The following is a 17,370-nucleotide window of genomic DNA, read 5'->3' as shown; positions in this document are numbered from 1 at the left end:
GGGTTGCTGACAACCCTTCTTCCGGCCCGCTAAATATGTGGGCGAGACGAGCGACGAGTGAAAACAACGGCAGGTTAGAGAAGCTCATAAACACGGCTTACCAGATAGTCAAAACGGAGCTGCCGTTCACTCTGTACGAGCACACGATCGCGCTCATGAAGAAGAACGGGATGGACGTGGCGTCCCATTACAACACTGATGTGGCGTGTCGAAATACATACAAATACTGTTGAGATCCAAAACGCTTTGTTGGCAGTGTGTGGGTTTGTGTGTGTGAGAGAGAGAGAGAGAGAGAGAGAGAGAGAGAGAGAGAGAGAGAGAGAGAGAGAGAGAGAGAGAGAGAGAGAGAGAGAGAGAGAGAGAGAGAGAGAGAGAGAGAGAGAGAGAGAGAGAGAGAGAGAGAGAGAGAGAGAGAGAGAGAGAGATAGATAGATAGAGGGAGAGGGAAAGAGATTTGTGTTATTTCTATTGAACCAACTGCAAGTAGTATTAGTAATAGCGAGGGTAGTGCCAGTAGGCTACTAGTACCAGCAGAATAGAGCAATTAAATAATGCTTGTTATGGTATTGTATTTATTGTCAGTTATTATTCATTTTCTGTACTGCGTTGGTTAGATTGATTTCTGATCTGTCAGGTCAATGTAGCTGTGTGTGTGTGTGTGTGTGTGTGTGTGTGTGTGTGTGTGTGTGTGTGTGTGTGTGTGTGTGTGTGTGTGTGTGAGAGAGAGTCAGTGAGGGAGAGAGATATAAAGAGGGAGAGTGTGTGTTTATGAGTACAAGCCTCTGCAGTGTTAGGCAAAGCAATCCTAATAAGCAATATTTTTTACTGCCAGGGCCAGTGAAAAAATACAAGGGGCCAGTAAAACTTTGATCCACTGGCCCGCCGGGCCAGTAGGAAAAAAAAGTTATGTTGAACCCTGATATATGCCACCGCAATGTGTACTAGGGCTGGGCGATATGGACCAAATCTTATATCACGATATAGGTAATTTTATATCACGATATGGATATACATCACAATATAGTATTTTTCCTTTAAATTAAATGGATTACAATAACCGTACTGAACTTTAATCACATTAGATTATTTTCATCTTTTGCTTGGAACTTAAATTTCCATACAAAAGAGAAACTGGTGCAAAATACCACATCAGTCTGGCTTTAGTCAGTCAGTGCAAAATAAAAATGACAGCATCAACCAAATAGCCTACATTTTCCAATTGATAGTCTATATCAAAATAATTAAATACTTGAATTTTCCTGCAGTATTTGCTCATCTTCATTTAAAAAAGCTGTCAAAATTAACTAGTGAGCAAATGTCTGGTAATACTTTAACTCCAGCTTCAACACAAATAATATTTTCAAGTTTGACATGTTTTAAAGTTACATAAAACCAGCCTTGCTGGCTGTCTCCAACAATAACAGCACGGGGGTGAAGCCCCGAGTATGCTAAAGATGTCATTATTAGCCAGCTAGCTCACGAGAGCTAACCCATGTAGTTTGCGGCTTAAAACAAGCCAACTCTGCGTCACGGCAACAGCACGCTGAAGCGCCGCACACAGCAGCAAGTTTCCTTTTCCCGATGACATTTTTGACCATTAATACCAGCTGCTCTGCCACCGTGACACGGAGTTGGTTTGTTAACTGTATGGCGCACCGGAGCTAAAAAGCTAGAGCAACAGATGAGGCTTCTTCTGTTGAGGGTAGAGAACCTGTATTGCAGCCCAGAACTCTGCTGCAGAGCCCCCGTGTGGCGCGGCGGTGTAACTGCAGTGTAACTGTAGGGACTCGGAGGTACAGCTGCCTCCTGCTCTATCTAAGCTCCCGCCACATGAACTTTTTTTCTCCGCGGTATAAACGGTACGGCCAAATCTCTCCCGGTAGACACTTTCATATCGTCCACGATATGATATCGTCATATTGCCCAGCCCTAATCGCTAGTCTTAGGGGGTTGGCTCAAGCGAAATGACGTAAACACTGTCACACTCTCGCATGCACCAAGCACGACACCGGAGGAGCGGCATTAGTCGCGACCTGTGTCCGCCTGGTGAGGCACTTATTTCGGATACTTTTTCATAGAAGTCTCGTGGAGAACCAGGCTGACAGCCGCGCAACCTGAACACTCTACCGTCAAATACAGGGTTAGGAGTTAAAGTTATTGGGGTATGAGATCAGCAAATAAAGATGGTCAAATAACTAAAGGAAGTCCCCCGCTCGGAATATTGAATTAACTTGTTTTTAATTAAATAATCACAATCGTGTTTGCGGTTATGAAATTAATCTCAAAAGGAATCTAGTTGTAGTCTTGCAATATGAGACCCGTCTTTTCAAAATCACACTCTTAGGCCTTTCACACCGCCGCAAAATCGGCGCTAGTTCTGGGCTTGTTCGGAGTTAGAGCCAGTGTTTTGGTTTCACACCGCCAGAGAGCCTGCTCCGGGCCGTAAAAACCGGGGGAACTCATACCCCAGGATTGAGCAGGGTTTGATAAGAACTGCTTGTGCGAACGGTTGGGGGAGGGATTATCCTGACCAACCAGAGCAACTCAAACCTCATGCCCGCCATATTTAAAAACACCGCTACTACGAGACGTAAACATAACATAATTACCGAACGTAGCGATCAAATTGACCGGCGAGAATACGCTGTATGGGTCCTGTTTGCTTAAGAAAGCAAAGCGAGAACCAACAAGTGTAAAAATAAGACATATTCGCCGCTGTTGTTGTGCTTAAAGCTAGCGGTAGCTTTAGCGTTAGCCACAAGAGCAGCGGCGTCGGGTGACGTACACACACGTTTACAGTGACGTCATGACGTTGCTCTCTTGCCGGCTCCATGGCTGTCTCCGGTCGATGTGAAACCAACCGGTTCATAACTGGGATAAGGCTGTAACCAGTTTTGAACTGACCCCAACACCAGCCTGGAACTGACTCTTGGTTCATTTTGGTGTGAAAGGCCTGTCTGTGGCCCAATCTAGATCCACCCCCTACACCCTATCCCTATCCACTATCCCTCCGTTTGCGCGTTCGCGAGGAGGGCCCGCCATATTGAGTGTCGTCCCAAACCACAGAGCCTCGAGTGTGAGTGGGTTATAAAGCCCTCGATCACCGAGTCTGCATCGATAGTGGCTTAGCCCTACGTTTGACACAGATGTCCGCCAATCAATTAAGTCCGGAATGGAGGAGCTAATTTACAAATGAGAGTTCCATGGAGTTTGTTTTCCGAATTATAAATGAAACGTTCTCTTACCTCAAACAGACATTTGATTGTTTATTTTTATGCATAGCCCTAAATGACGGAACCAGAGGGTAGCCTACAATTTTGGAATTTACATGTTGTTTTACACTTGTTGATTTGATTATGCCACTTGTCTACCGTTAGTGTATTTTCAAGGCGTGGATAAAAGATAAAACGAAGCAGATGAAGAAAATGCCCACAAGTTAATAAGGGACAGTGATTATTATTTCCTTAAATTGTTAGTAAGATTTGTGTTACTGTTAAAGCCAATGAGGGGTAGTAATAGCGGCGGTGACGTCAGTCAGCTGGAGCGCATGACTTTTCTTATTTATGACCACCCTTGCAGTGCATTATAATTTATGCACGCTAATTAACTGCCGCGATTCGCGGGTCGAAATGGCAGATTAACGTAGCCTATCATGACAAGTGGAATACATGCTTTAGCAGACTATTGTTCTTTTCCCTGGTTGTGTATGCTGCTGTGCATGTAAACTAAAAGGATAATTAAACAGCGGATCACCCACCCGTTTTCTCCACTACAGACTGAGCTGGTAAAATTAAGAATATGCAGTTACAAAATGTTTAAGAAAAAATAAATTATGCAGCCAAAAAAATCATGGGAGTGAGTTTGTTTTTATTCAATACTACATTTACTCTCACATGCGTAGCTTATGAATGTAAAGAGTGTTTCAGGTCAAATATAAAAGTGGTGGAATTTTATTTTAGGGTGAGAAATAAAGACTTAACAGTTAACTAGTGTCTCCAGGTTTCTTCCTGTTTCCGTCTGACAGAGGCGAGGGCTTGCCAAAGCCGCGCCGTTGTTATACCATCCCCTTAATGATCGAGTGGCACTCCACAGCCGCGAGGGTGACTCCACAGCGAGTCACACTCGCTCACGGAGTGGGAGTGCATAGGGAGTCATTTGGGAAAGGGCCTGTGACTGAAAACTAATGACTAGTTGTCTTCAGGTGTGAGTTGATTGTCTTTAGATGTAAGAGGGTTTCAGTCTTCAGTCTTTTCAAAGTCTTTTAAAAGTCCTCTAGTGTAAGCCCAGCATAAGTTGATTTAACGTCATAGTCTTAGACGAGCGTTTAACTTATGCTGCATATTTTGCACTGCATTGTTTTTTATCAATAGTTTGAAAAAATGGTCCCACACCGGACTCTTATGTGAAGCTGACACTTCATGGAGAAGTGACACTCCTGCAGCGCGCTCACGAGCAGACGTGAACTCGCATGCACGGTGAAATCTCCCATTAAAAAAACGGCATAACCCACTGATTTTCGGATTTCTATTCTATTTTTAAAGTCAACTTGAGCGCAAGTGGAAAACCGGTCATTCGGTCGACACATTCACATCCCTAATGCATATAGAGAAAGTAATAAAAACAGCCTACCACACCACAAAGAATGATCAGACCTTCATCTCTTATTTTTTTTTATGTTTGAACATGACTTCTGCAGGTGAACTATTCATTAAACTGCCCAAATTCAAGAATAAAAACAATCATCAAACTACTGGACTTTAAAATACTGGCCCACTCTTTCAACATACTTTCAGTTGTAGGCTTCAAATTCAATATGTTTGCCTGGTTTTATATTATGTGTATGAGCAATATCAACATTTCATATAATTAACTAAAAGAAAAATAACCAAATCTAAAGGGAATATCTATACTGTTACAGTATAGATATTCCCTTTAGATCTGGTTATTTTTCTTTATTTTTCTAATACAGGTATTATAATTATTGACACTAAATTATGAAGAAAAAAAAATTGTGTGCAGGGCCAGTGAAAATATACAAGGGGCCAGTAAAACTCGGACCCACTGGCCCGGCGGGCCAGTAGGAAAAAAAAGGCTATGTTGAACCCTGCCCAGAGGTTGGGATGGGAACTGCATTGTACAAATGATCAGCCTGGCTCTCTGCAGCAGAGGGGAAGAGAGGCTGCAGGCCTGTCAACTTCAAAGGCTTGTGGGTAAAGAGGGGGAGGGCCACTGAGCACAGACACATTCTTCACAATGTTGAACTTGGCCCCTGGGGTTGCCACACACACACACCATGTGACTGCTGTCAACTCTGTGTGTGTGTGTGTGTGTGTGTGTGTGTGTGTGTGTGTGTGTGTGTGTGTGTGTGTGTGTGTGTGTGTGTGTGTGTGTGTGTGTGTGTGTGTGTGTGTGTGTGTGTGTGTGTGTGTGTGTGTGTGTGTGTGTGTGTGTGTGTGTGTGTGTGTTTATCGACAGGCCCAGTAGTCTACATATCCTGGGTCAGCCATAACGCTAGAACAACAACTAGTGCAGAGCAGGCGGGATACACAGTTGGCCCGAAGGCCGAATGTGGCTTTTGCAGTTTTCATTTAGGGCGCAATCACACTAGGCAAGTTTGCCTGTTCATTGTTGCAGGTGCGTGTGCGCGTGTTATCTCATTAGCATATGTGCCGTTCTCTCTGGCACACCTCTCCCAAGTGTGCCGTGGCCAAGGGGGTGTTCCGTGCTGGAATACGGATGGTGTGGTCACACTAGCCAAACGTTCTATGCAAATGAGCTCGGGCACGGAACAGCGCCCTAGTGTGAGTGCACCCTTATTCTGCTAATTCTTTCACCATTGCATAAATTAAACTCGAAAAAGTTCAACTAAAACATAAATTAAATTGTTCCGTCAAACCACAGAGCACAAGGCTTTTTTTGTTTCTAAGGCGATTTAACATCAGTCTTGGACGAGCGTTTTAAAGCCCTACGTCACCGGTTGGAATATGAAGGTGTATTGAACTCGGAGATCCTATTTAGTATAAATGTGCAAAAAAAAAATAATCGGATCATATTAGCCTGAGAAAAGCCAGAAAGAGTGTTTTATGGTCTCACTGTCTAACCCTACATTTTCCTTACTGTGACATCACAGTAAGGGTAAGAATTAACAGGACAGCTGGGCCAAGGGAAGACTAAGGGAAGACTGAGGGAAGAAAAACCTCATTCATCATATTATAATAGTTATTTTATAATGATAGAACGCTGGTTCCGTATGGGTGAAGTAGGGCTGGGCAATATGACAATATCATATCGTGGACGATATGAAAGTGTCTACCGGGAGAGATTTGGCCATACCGTTTATACCGGAGAAAAAAAGTTCATGTGGCGGGAGCTTAGATAGAGCGGGAGGCAGCTGTCCCTCCGAGTCCCTACAGTTACACTGCAGTTACACCGCCGCACCACACGGGGGCTCTGCAGCAGAGTTCTGGGCTGCAATACAGCTTCTCTACCCTCATCAGAAGAAGCCTCATCTGTTGCTCTAGCTGTATAGCTCCGGTGCGCCATACAGTTAACAAACCAACTCCGTGTCACGGTGGCAGAGCAGCTGGTATTAATGGTCAAAAATGTCATCGGGAAAAGGAAACTTGCTGCTGTGTGCGGCGCTTCAGCGTGCTGTTGCCGTGACGCAGAGTTGGCTTGTTTTAAGCCGCAAACTACATGGGTTAGCTCTCGTGAGCTAGCTGGCTAATAATGACATCTTTAGCCTACTCGGGGCTTCACCCCCGTGCTGTTATTGTTGGAGACAGCCAGCAAGGCTGGTTTTATGTAACTTTAAAACATGTCAAACTTGAAAATATTATTTGTGTTGAAGCTGGAGTGAAAGTATTACCAGACATTTGCTCACTAGTTAATTTTGACAGCTTTTTTAAATGAAGATGAGCAAATACTGCAGGAAAATTCAAGTCTTTCATTATTTTGATATAGGCTACTATCAATTGGAAAATGTAGTGTATTTGGTTGATGCTGTCATTTTTATTTTGCACTGACCGACTAAAGCCAGACTGATGTGGTATTCTGCACCAGTTTCTCTTTTGTATGGAAATTTAAATTCCAAGCAAAAGATGAAAATAATCTAATGTGATTAAAGTTCAGTATGGTTATTGTAATCCATTTAATTTAAAGGAAAAATACTATATCGTGATATATATCCACATCGTGATATAAAATTACCTATATCGTGATATAAGATTTGGTATCGCCCAGCCCTAGGGTGAAGTATTCCTTTAACTTTATGCTGAATACAACATTGCACTGCACTGTTTTTCATCCAGTTTGAAAATAAAATGCTCCCATACCAGAGTGACGTTTTCATGCACGCACCTTACAGAACTGCTCCTGCAGCGCTCACGACCAGACGTGAACTCTAATACACGGTTCCGTCTCTCTTTACTGTCATTGCCTTGTTTACAAGCACGTAGATCTTTTTTTTTTTAAATCTTTTCTTAGGTTAATTTAGTTTGTCAATATTCGCAAACAAATTCCTGGTCATTACACTTATTATTTAGGCAGAAACTGAAAATTATTTATTTTGCCATTTTCGACCGAACATTTTCACTGGCCAAACCTTTCGGTGCATCCCTAACACTAACTAAGTATTCATTGTGGAGATAAGTCTCATTCATATAAGGTATTGTAGCAAATATAGATATTATATCATGTGTAAAGGTTCCACTGCTTCCATATTTGTGTCAGTCTCTATCCATCTCATGTCTGGCCATCACCTAACTAGGGAAGACATTTTCACTCACTGCACTTCTTTGTCCATTTTGTCTTTCCCTTTTCCGCTCACACCACTGCTGAACACGGTTACATAACTGTACTACTCCAGCACTCACTCTCTCTCTCTCTCTGTGATTGAATAAGGCCAACTAGTAATCAATGTGTTCTGTGTAGATAACATGACTCAGCTGCCTGCTCTGTAAATAACTATATTCCTATTGCCTGCGCTCAACATTTGTTGTGGCAAAAGCAACATTGAGGACATATAAATGGTAAATGGACTTGATTTTCTCAGCCCCAAAGTGCTTAACAATTCTTACCACAGTCACCCATTCATACACACACTCATACACACACTCATACACCGATGGCAGTAGCTGCCATGCAAGGCGCTCTCTGAACCATCGGGAGCAATTTGCGGTTCAGTGTCTTGCCCAGGGACACTTCGACATGTGGCGAGTAGGCGGGGGATCGAACCTCCGACCCTGCACTCGAGAGGACGATCTCCCTACCCACTGCACCACTGCCGCCCCATATAACCAATGCTAACAGTGTCGCATCATAACAAATTGAAATGTTCACTTCTAGCCTTCTGTTCAGGCCGACTGACCGAGTGACTATAGAGACAGCCCAGGTCAACATTCTGCTGCCAGGTACACAAGGGGCAATACCTAGAAACATGGCCTGCAGTACAGTCAGGGGAAGTGGGCCAATGTGAGGATGGTCAACAAGTATTGCTCAAAGATGCCAATGCACAGTACAGAAATAAACAACTGCTTATTTGAATACAAAAAAACTACAGACACTGACTTTACAGTTGTGCAATTTTGTTTGCTATGTGAAGGTACAAATTTTGTGCAAACATGCAGACAGTACGCAAAGTTCTACTGGTGCAATACTATGCAGACACACTAAATATAAATAATGGACCATACACTTATACTGCGGTACAATCGTGCGCGCAAAGCTGCATACACAGAGCAGCTGATAGAGAAACGCTTGGAGACACATGTGCACATTTATTTACTGCAGATTGCGGCCTTTCACGCAGTTATGACCATGCAAAAGCACACGTCGCACACATATTTTCAACAGTAAAATATATATATATATTTAAGGGTTCAAAAAAGTTAATTTATTCAATATATATATATTCAAACAGAAAGGTGTTAGGCTTTACAAAAGGCAAGATGGGAAAATATAGTTTGAGTGACATTCAGAACTATCAAAGAAACACCACGTCAAGCAGACATGCAGAAAATTAGCTTTGAAAAAAATAGCCAATGAGACTTTATAGGACCGATAAGAATGCCTTTAAATAGATGGTAGTTTCCCTATTGCTGTGTGCGGAGGTCCAGATGTGTGTTGATCTGCCATAAGATTGTGCTCAGTATGTTTTAGGTGTCTCAGGCAATGTGACGTATGATAAATGTTATTTACTAAAAATTCAATTAGCCACTCAACGCTTGAGCACTGGAGCTGCGGCGGAGGCCAGACACACCATGCATATTATCAACCAATGAATTGCTCCCAGCCGTTTTATTAAACAACCTACGTTACAGCTGCAGGTGTGACCCAGATTATAACCTTTTTAACACAGCCACAGCTGAAATGAGTTGAGCCAAAGGATTGCTTGAAAAAAACAGAAGTCATGAAGACTAAAACAGAAAAAACGGAATTTGTGAAAAAATAAAATGGACTTTGGAAAAAAATAAAACAGATTTCATAGGGCCCTAATTACATGTGCAGTCAGCGCTTGAAATCCAACAATCCTGGTAGTCGATAACATCCGTACCAGACACACAATGAAAACAAATGCAGACTGTGATCATGACCGTTAGCTAAAAGGAGACAATAAGAATATCCAGCCCATCCAGATGTGTTATGTCGTTGCCCTAACATTCATTCGTGCTGTGCCCAAGAATGATTGACGCCTAAGGTTTAGTTGGTTGGAAAAGTGTGAGTGCGCTCTGTACAGCAGAGTACACTTCCTTGGTCCTGGCCAGGTTGGAGCAGGTGTGACCTGGGCACAGATGAGTATGTACTAAGCTTTCCCACCAGCATAGCAGGTGATGCCGACTTTTCCCCCTTCATGGACGTTTGAAGGGTTGAATACAACGCACTGACTTAAACCCAAACCCCCACGCATTTTCAAAACAACAAGACGCATTGTGTGTTTGTATTACTACGTGATGAGTTATAAAAGGAAGAAGCAATGGTGCCTAGGCCCGGATATTTTGAAGCACCGTGAGTGCAGGCCATTGAGGGAGGAGGGAGGGGGTGAGGGGGATCCTGCTTTAACTGGGCTAAAGCCCTACGATTTCCACGATAACGCAAACCCGGACTTGGGCAGTAAAAATGGAATCTACTGTTAACACGGACTCCCCCCGAATTTGACATAATGAGTTGAGCATTTTATCCAGGGGAAACTGCACCGGGGACATTTAGTTTGACAATTCACTCCCACAGTAATGTTGAAGCGGCCGGCTCAAACGACCAAGTGGTAAAAATAAGCTTCATCAACTGGACCCTAAGCTGCCCTGCCTTCACTAACGACGCTGACCTGAGTTTTCAAATATCTCCATACCCTGGAGGCCATTTTATTTAAAGCTCTGTTTTTTTTATGATTTTAAGTCAGTTTTTCACCGTTTTCCTGTGGACGGGCGGCCAAATATCTCACAAGTAGGGCCCGACCGATATATCGGCCGGCCGATTTAATCGTTTTTAATTTTTCTCTGAAAATAATCGGTATCGGCACTCAAAAATCCATATCGGTCGGGCCCTACTCACAAGTATCACCAATATTCAAATGTCTGGATTAAAAACAGGCAAATCGGATTGGACTGAGATCATTCCGAGTCGGAGATAGCCCTCTTGTATTGTTGTGATATCAGCTCCAAATATAGATGTTCTGAAGAAGAGACAATCACATTTTAAAAAGGGTTGTGTTGACTTTAACCTCTGCTCCTGTTTAGATGTTGCAGTAAGGCTAGTTGCTTAGAATTGCCAGGTGCCATTCCAGGTGTAGCGGCAGAGTGAAAGCTGGAAGCATCATGGCTGGCTGACACAGATGACAACATTAGAGTGGGCCCTTCCAAAACACCACATCCATATATCTTATTATCGTAGTGTCAAGTCCTGAGGGGTATACTACAAAGCAAACTCAACAGAGCCCGGCTCTCTTTTTTTGATCTGGTTCAACATAACACAAACCCTCGCTCAGAGCTAACCGGTATCACGAAGGCAGTTATCAACCTCTTATTTTGAACGAGGGTTTCAGCTTCAGGCTCTGTGCGCGTCCCCATGAGATGGGGCCTTTGGCCGTCATTTGACTCTGCTTCCGCACAGACTGGACTGATCTTGTGCCGCTAACTTTACACTAACGGACTGATTGCGAGCAGCTGACTTCGCTGACTTCACTCAAGAGGAAGAGTTTGTCAGTCTGAATTATCACAGAACAGCAGAAAACAAAGAGCAGAAAAAAACTCTTACTGCAAATAAGGAGAGAGTGGAATGTTGTCAGAAAATTGGGCTACTGAATTGATTAATTTATTTTACAGATCGTTCTCGCAGTGCGTAACGTGACATTATAAAGCAATTAAAGGTTGAACTCGGATTTAAACAGTACACCATTTAGCCTAGTTAATCCTACACTTAAAGGCCTACTTCACCGGTTTGAATATGAAGGTGTATTGAATTCTGAGATCCTATGTAGTATAAATGTGCAAAAAAAAAAAAAAAAAAAAACCTTACTTTGTAATATTACTGTGATTTCTCCTACTGTGACATCACAGTAATATTTACAAAGTAATTATTTTTTTAACCCTATATTTATCTTACTGTGATGTCACAGTAAGATTAATATAGGGTTAAAAAAAACACTCTTTCTGCCTTTTCTCAGGCTAGGATGAGCCGATTTTTTTTTTTTTTTGCACATTTATACTACATAGGATCTCAGAATTCAATACACCTTCATATTCCCACCGGTGAAGTAGGCCTTTAAGAATCTGATTTAAGTCTGACACTGTCCCCTAATGAATAGCATAGCCTATGTGGAAAATAACGTTAGTTTTGGGCCACATCAAAATTAATACAATTTTGCTTTTGATTTAGGCTAATAGCCCTTTATTTGCATCTTATAAATAACATTAAAATAAATAGCCTAGATACAAAACCTGTAGGCTAGTCTGTATTTTCCGGACAAATATGAATCTACTGTGAGAAGCTTAACCTGCGAGTCTGCAGCGATGTCCGAACTGTGACAGCTGTCACTTGTCACGTCCCAACTGTAATCGCTACTGATGAAAAGAAAGAAGCCTACAGTGAAATAATGTTGCAAACTGTGATTTTATAGAACGCTTCATTAAGAGCCAGTGTGTGTAGATCGCCAGGTAAAATCATTTGAGGTGAGAGCATAGAGTGGCGCTGCATACGCTATTTTACATTTTCAATAACTATGCATGTGGCAAAAAGCCGCAGCGCGATGTTACAGTTCACTCTGCTGTAAGCCTTATGTCACGGCTTCGTTTCGTTCATTATCTTACTGATCAATAAGTTTACTGATTTAACTAGTTTAGGCCTACTCAGTGAGAAGTATCGCTCAGACAATATAGACAGGTCCGCACCTCCGCGGGATTTCAAAAGGTGTAGTTTCCTTAAAGCGGCAACGAGTAACTTTTAAATATCTTTTAAACAGCCTCATGTTTCCTCTCATAATCATAAATTACCTTTAACAGCAAACGAGACCATCAGTGCAAAGAAAGACGTTTTTATATAGTTTTTATTACTGCATTTGATCTGGTCGTACACCCAGTCCGATTTTCGGTTCACGCGTGCATGCTCTATGGTCACATATCCGTATTGGTCAAAGATTTCAGTGAGGCGCAGGAACGCGATTTGAGAAGCCTATCCCTCCAGGTGAGGGAAGGGGAGCGGGAGCCTTGTTTGAGACAGTTGTTTGTCGTCATAATGACCGATAACGGGGCTGAACCATAAAAGGAAAAAAAAGAAAATGCAATGAAGAAAAGCTAAAAGGGAGAGTGATAGTCGGGCGGGAGGGCGTTGCCAAGCAACGTATACACAATTTCACGCAGCGAAACTAGACTGCAGTGTTTACTCCTAAATGAATGAGCGGTAGCCTACTAAAACAAAGTTTACTTTGCCTCACCAGCATCATCAGATGACCATTATTCATCGGAAATAGTCATTATTTACAACATAAACACATTACCTCATCGTGATCCATACTAACTGCCATCTCTCGTTCATTCGCTTTGTGTGAGGACACGGGGACTCGTTCAGCTCCGTGAGAGGTGACATCAACTCATTGCAATCAGGTGTGTTTAGCACTGACTGGCATTAGTTGATGCTGTGTCACCCATAGACTCACGGAGCCGAAAAGAGTCCGGTGCCCTCACACTTTCAACACACGGACACGCACCATATTGCTTCCTGATTATTTGAATCTTGCACGCCTGCACGAGCTACAAAACAGCTTCACGACAGCTGGCGTCGTAATAATACTACCGCTTTTGTTCAAAGGTGTCGCCAACGTGCCGACTTACTCGTAGTAGCTTTAAAGGGCAGCGCTCTAAGAGCCGAATTTAAACTCAAACTCTGGAACAAAAACTGGTCTGGGCAGGTTAGCCGTGCAGCCTCTGTTACCACGGTGATCTAGCCAGGAAGAAAGAGAGCCACCTTTCGTGATACTGAAAACTCTGGCTTTAGACTCAACAGACCTCGCTCAGCCCTTAATCTCGCTTCGTAGTATACCCCTCTGGCCAATACCAAGACCTTATTGTTTGTGTTTTGTATTGTTTCACATCAAATACATGGTAAATGGACTTGACTTATCAGCCCCAAAGCACTTTACATTTCTTACCACATTCACCCATTCATACACCGATGGCAGTAGCTGCCATGCAAGGCGCCCTCTGAACCATCGAGAGCAATTTGGGGTTCAGTGTCTTAATAATAATAATGGATAGGATTTATATAGCGCTTTATTCCCTAAGGACTCAAAGCGCTTTACAGGGTTCCATTCATTCACACACAGTCATACCGGTGGTGGTAAACTACGATAGTAGCCACAGCTGCCCTGGGGCAGACTGACGGAAGCGTGGCTGCCATTCCGTGCCAACGGCCCCTCCGACCACCACCTCAAACATACAGCAGTCATACACATTCACACCAGGCAAGGTGGGTGAAGTGTCTTGCACAGGGACACAACAACCATGACACAGGTGGCCGGGCGGGGATCGAACCGCCAACCCTTGGATCATTGGCCAAGCCGCTCTACCAACTGAGTCACGGTCGCCTTGCCCAGGGACACTTCGACATGTGGCGGGTAGGCGGGGGATCGAACCTCCGACCCTGCCCCGCAGTCCGTTGATTGTTGTTATGAGCAGCATGGGTATTATTGAAGCTTCACTATACAAACAACCAATGAAGAAGATCACAACACGCATCCTCTTATTTTTCCTCTGAGGTCTGATGGCCATGTTTTATGGAGTGAGAGAACACACTCAACAGGGTTTTCCAATATAACAAATTAGATCCCCATATATTAGTTACATAACCTATTTTGAATAGCACCTGCAAATTAGATAACAAAAATACAGGCAAAAACCATGTAGATTTGTATTTCAATTACGCCTAAAAAAAAAAACACCTTAACCCAATTAGCATGTGAAACCTGACTGTGGGCTCAACCACAGTCACAGCCTTTTCCCTTATCTGGGACTGGTACATTGTGTCATTGAGTTGAGCCTCACAAGGTTGGCAAGTGGCCCTCATGGTTGGATGGGTGGGTGTGTGTGTTCACCCCTCCCCCACAACACCCATGGCTTTGGAGAAACCAGCTGCACTACACTAGGAAGCTTTGAATAAGATTGACACAAAGGCAACAAAATAGTATACATTATTAATAATATACCATGCACTGAGGCGCAGTTATTAAGCTTATGTGTGATAGCAGACAATAAAGGTTAACTGAAACTGTATCTTAAACTGTGGCAACTAGTAATAACTAAGGGCCTGGTGAATACAGATATTGGACAAAATCACAACACAGTTCAAACTACAGTTCCTGTTTTGATTTTGAACTACTGTTATTATTATTTTTAAACAAGTGTAACTTAATTTAAAACGTAATAGCATAAAACAGGTAGGCACATAACGTGTGTTCACATAAAAAGTTTTTTTTTAATAATAAATACAACATTTAACCCGTAAATGAAAACAAATACAAATAATCTAAATTAACTTTAATAAAAAATAAATAGGCTAGTTGAGTAAAAAGTTAGAAAGTAAAACACATCTGTATTGTTGAATTTTAAAAAGCATACCATATGCCCTACATTATATGTGCATGGTTCGGTTAAAAGTCACTCACAAGTGGTTATAATTCAAAGCTAGCAGGAGTTGCAGGAAGGAAGGAAGGGCGCGCACACAAACACAAACCAACCGCGAGAACACATGCACCGTGCGCGAGCCTACTCACGCGCTGACGCTGCCCATCCCCCACCCCCAGAGAAAATACCAAAATAAACCTTCACAACAGCGCAATAACCCGCCCAGACTTTGTATTTGCATTCATATATGATCACTTTACAAGGGGGTGCCATTTATAATGACAATAATAAAGAGAAACACTTACCAAAAGCTCCAAATCACACAAGGGGGGTGCCTTCTCCTCTGTGCTCCTAATATGGAATCTCCTCCTCCACAGCCACCGTTGTTTTCTAGCTCTTATTAAACCCCGAAAAAAGCGTTATAACGGCCTTCAGACCTGGTCAGCCGGTGCTTGGAATCCCCAATGACCGATGTGTTATGGATACACAGGCATATATAATGTAAAATCCCCTTAAAATTGAGCTAGATGGACAGTTGGGTCTAGATTGTAGGCTTGCTCGCTAGTAGAGAAAAGAGCCAAACGGTTCAGTAGCAGCCAACGGCTTCAGACTGAAACACAGAGCCGCTGACCTGCCAGGCGAAAATGAGGTAGGCCTGAGCTCCCCGCTGCAGGAAGCACACTCCACTCACATAAACATCAAAATGGGTGTCGCAGTATGGAAAATAATGGTATAGTATAGGTTGACTGTAACAATAAAAACAACGAAAAAGAAAACAACTTATAATTTTCAAATACATTTTAGACCAATATGTTTTTTTCAAAGCTCAATATTATGATGAAGACATAAGCAGTAGCCTAAAGCTTATGCAATGAAACAAACACTTATCAATTGTGTATTTGTAAGTCTTACAACACAATTATGAAATATTATCAAGGTTTTATATTTGACCTATTTCTTTTTGACCTATTTTTTTTTTGAGTACCAGCAACATGTTTATTGTAGCCTAGGCCCATGGGGTCTAAGTTCTTCACTCTGAGCTTCATCAAATTGGTGAATATGCCATTAATAATTAATATTAGTTTTAGCGATGTTAGTCTGGCTAAAATCGATAAGGTCCAGGTTTATGCTCTGCTCAGAACAGGAGACAACAGAAAGTGTGCTCGTGTGTTTGATACGGTTTGATAGTATATCTATACCATGGTCGGCACCATTTTGAAAGGACACGATGCAGCTTCCTGGGCTTAGCGCCGCCTAAGACGATTGTGATTTGTTTAAAGAAATTAAAACAGGCCCCCTATAGGCTACTCAACGATATGGCTTGGTTCCAGACCATAATACCAGCTGTAGTTTGGGCTGTGCCAGACTGAAGCGATGCTAACATTTTAAAATCTTTAACATATATGCTCAACATAATGCCTCGTTTTCACCGAGTGTTGTGGCTCGGTGCGGTGCAGCTCAGCCCGCTTTCATTAGCATTTCTACTGTCAAGAGTTGGGTCCCAAAATAAGGACACTCCTATTCGGCACCATTCCGTTGGAGGTACCAAGCTGTCTGAAAGGGTGGCAAAGGAGCTACAAACTGCAGTCCGTTGATTGGTCAATATAATCATTATCTCGTAGCATTGATTTTTCATTTTCCTAATTAAAATACTTTTTCGTAGTTGTTTTTGGAAGGACACACTGCTGACGTTGTAGTTAATCACTGAATGAAGACAAATGTGTGATGTAGAACGAGCTCTGTGAAGCACCTCGGGGCCAAGCAGACCGCTAGACCACAACACACAATCTATATGCAGGGCTCAACCTCAGTGCTCTTGTCCTTCTGCAGCAAACACACCACCTCCACTAATACTACCAATGAGTTTTTACTTTGATGAAGTATCTTATAAAAAAAATGTTTTTAAGACTATCACTTAGGACTGGTTTGAATGGATTTGCATGCACATAAAAATGCAATAGGTGATATAGGTTTCCATGCAACTATATGCTTGTAACACGCCAGCCACATTATTATTACCTTAATTAAGGGAAAGTAGAAGTGATCTAATTGTAGAGGTATTTTCCTATGTTGTTTTATGGATACCTCAGTAAGGGTTAATCTGTTAAAACTTGCTTCATTTTGTAAGAGCTTTTTTAGGGCTTTTTTTACTTTATTAGACAGCTTTGGAGAGACAGGGTTGAAATGGGGCAAAGAGGGGAATCAAACCATGGTCTGCTGCGAGGCCTGAGCCTCTAGGGGGGACACTCTAACCACTCCA

The 17,370-nt window shown here is 42.5% G+C and overlaps 1 protein-coding gene across 1 annotated transcript in view; it reads right to left on the bottom strand.

The window, feature by feature from the left end:
- The window catches only part of tbl1xr1a (TBL1X/Y related 1a), a 57,844-nt gene extending 42,183 nt beyond the window's left edge, over positions 1-15,661 (bottom strand). The window contains exon 1 of the mRNA XM_080033088.1: positions 15,416-15,661. The gene's annotated coding sequence lies outside the window, so the exon portion shown is untranslated. The remainder of the gene's footprint in view (positions 1-15,415) is intronic.
- Positions 15,662-17,370: the final 1,709 nt, after the last annotated feature.

This window comes from Ammodytes marinus (assembly GCF_949987685.1).
Source record: "Ammodytes marinus genome assembly, chromosome: 8".
Lineage (NCBI taxonomy): Eukaryota > Metazoa > Chordata > Actinopteri > Uranoscopiformes > Ammodytidae > Ammodytes > Ammodytes marinus.
This window is presented reverse-complemented; position numbering and strand designations above follow the sequence as displayed.